The sequence below is a fragment of the Phodopus roborovskii genome, unplaced genomic scaffold (assembly GCF_943737965.1).
Source record: "Phodopus roborovskii unplaced genomic scaffold, PHOROB, whole genome shotgun sequence".
In the NCBI taxonomy this organism is placed as follows: domain Eukaryota; kingdom Metazoa; phylum Chordata; class Mammalia; order Rodentia; family Cricetidae; genus Phodopus; species Phodopus roborovskii.
This window is the reverse complement of record NW_026126413.1, coordinates 15,659,806-15,662,448: the sequence shown is the minus strand read 5'-3', so window position 1 is coordinate 15,662,448 and position 2,643 is coordinate 15,659,806. Positions and strand designations below refer to the sequence as shown.

At 51.6% G+C, this 2,643-nt stretch overlaps 1 pseudogene; it reads right to left on the bottom strand.

Moving 5' to 3' along the window:
* Positions 1-223: 223 nt before the first annotated feature.
* LOC127221022 (E3 ubiquitin-protein ligase synoviolin-like) lies at positions 224-1,827 on the bottom strand (annotated as a pseudogene).
* Positions 1,828-2,643: the final 816 nt, after the last annotated feature.

The following is a 2,643-nucleotide window of genomic DNA, read 5'->3' as shown; positions in this document are numbered from 1 at the left end:
CTTTCTCATGGCCAGGGCTGCCATTCCTGGTGCTGATAAGAAGGGAGCTGGGAGTTGGTGCCAGGACATGTTCCAGCCAGGGGCTGTTCAAGAGACTGGGGACAGGGGCGGTCTCAGAGGGCGGCGACAAAGGACCCCAGCTTTTTCCAGGCGGCACCTGTGGAACTCTGAAGTGTCAGGTTCACCCTCAGCCAGCTCTTTGGCAGTGCCCGCTGACAGGAGCTTAAGGTCTTTTAGTTTCAGGGGCTGGTGCTTTGTCTCCTGGGGCTAGGTTGGTGGCTTCAGGCTTGGTGACATTTGTGGAGTAGGCAGCCATGAGCACTGTGGAGGAAGTCTCGGCAGTGGGTTTGGCTGACGTAGCCAGCCTGGGGGAGAGTCAAGGAGGCTGGCACAATGAAGTACTGCTTGACTTGCGGAATGGCATCTTCTGGCAGTGTGTGGATCTTGTACAAGCTCTGCTCCCCAGGTGCCAGCATTTGCCATTTTCCAGTGCCTTCAGTTCCTCCGTGTCAGCCCAGCAAAAGCTGCATGCGACGCTGGCCTGGGTGGACAGCCGTGGATGGTCAGGGGTGTGTACATCTAGGTAAGAAGGCGGGGGCGGGCCCGGCATCTGAGCCAGGGCCAGAGCTGCCGCCACCAGCTGCTGTGGTGGTGGATATCCCACCAGGTTGAGAAAGGGTTCATGCACCAGTAGATGGAGGGGTCACAACCTCTCCTGAGCTTACAGGAGGCAGGACAGGTAGAAAGAGGCCCACAGTAGCCTGCAGTGGGAACATGCCTAGAGGCAACGGAAGGAGGGAAGGGGATGTAGGGAATGGTGGGGGGATAGGGTAGCAGTGGTGGGGGTAGGGGTGGCCCTTGTTGACAGACTTCGGATGCATCGGTGTTAGTGATGCACACAGGACATCCATACAGAAGGTAGGCAGGAGTACCTGCAGCTGGAATGGAAGACATGATTCAGGGTAACCTCTTGACATTGATCACCATCTCTTTTCAGCAGACGATGTGGTTACTGCCCATTCTCTTGGAGTTCCCCAAGGGTGGAATCTGGGTACAGTGTATTCATGTGTAGGTGGTTTAGCATGACATGATAGTACCTTCCAGAGCTTTATTTAACCACCTCATGAGCAGGTACATTGGCCAGATGGCATAGAGTTGGAAAATGTGGTCATGGTAGCCATGAAGACCATGTGTAGCAAGACCTTGATGGTGCCTATGAACACGTCTGTGTGTCACCTACATGTGGCCTTATTGTTCCAGGTGTCCTTGTTCTGGAGGCTCATGGAGTGCATCACACACTTGATGAAGATGACAAGCACAACGGTCATCAGAATTGAGTCCTCAAAGCCAAACACCAGCTGTATGGAGGCTGCGTGGGTAAGGATGCTGTGATGCCTCTGAGTGACAAGGAAGAAGTCATCCAGAATCCCCAGGAGGAATATTAGGGAGGTGACATGGCAGGAGATATTGGGGCTGCTTTCTATAAGGTCCATATTGTCCTCATCCAGCCAGTGGGAACATCTGAGAAGGGGAGAAGAGTGAATAGCATGATGGAGTGATGGAGTAAATAACACGATGGAGTCACCTCAAAAGACAGAGAAGGACAGACAAGTCTCACTGACAGCGTACCAGCCCGTTCCATCGCCAGGGCCTTCAGCTGCCTAAAGAACACTTTGCCCATCACCTTGACCAAGAGGGAAGGATGAAGGCCTGGTTTTACAGAACTGCTTTGATCTGGTACCCTGCAGTGGAGATAGAAATGGTGTTGAAGTCATAGCCATGAGCCACCGTGACCTCAGTTGGTGCCAGTCTGGCTGCCATTATCATCGTGGTAGAGAGTATTGCCCTGGCTGGGGGTTCAGGAGCCCACCGTCCAGAGCCTACTCAGTCTCCAGCTCATTTCTCCTTACCATCGAATACAATTGCATCTCAAGGATGGACCACGTCTATTGAAAGCCTTCATGGTTACTTCTATTTCATGGTAATTAGGAATAAAGTGACTGTCAACATCTGGGTACAGGTGTTTGTGTTGACATTTGTCATGTGGGCAGACACCTGGATCATGATGCCTGGAAGTGTGGTGAGCCTTGTGTTTCCCCCTTCTAAGCCTCTGAACTGTCTTCAAAGTGTCTGCAGTGCGGTGATGTATTATTTATGATCAAATGAAGACTGCCTGAAGTGTCAGAAAGCAAAGCCAGCCACACTAGTTAGCAGTAGAAGCTAAGCGGTGGTGGCACACACCTTTAATCCCAGGACTCGGGAGACAGACGGATGGATCTCTCATGAATTCAAGGCCTACACAAGAGTGAGATCATACCTTTGATCTCAGCACCTGGGATCACACACCTTTATTCCCAGCACTAGGGAGATGGAGACAGGAGATATGGCTGGGCAGAGGAAGGAATATAAGGAGGAGGAGACAGGATCTGAGGGCCTTTTGCCTCTGAGGATTCATGGAGACCGGATTGCCATTTCAGCTGGGTAGAAGTAAGATCTACTGGCTTGGCTGCTTTGTTTCTCTGATCTTCAGCTTGAAGCTTGAACCCCAACACCAGGCTCCGGGTTTTTATTTCTTGTGTTACACTGCACCATTTTGAAGTGGCAGTAAAAATCAATATGAGTGGCTGTCTCTCCTACATCCTG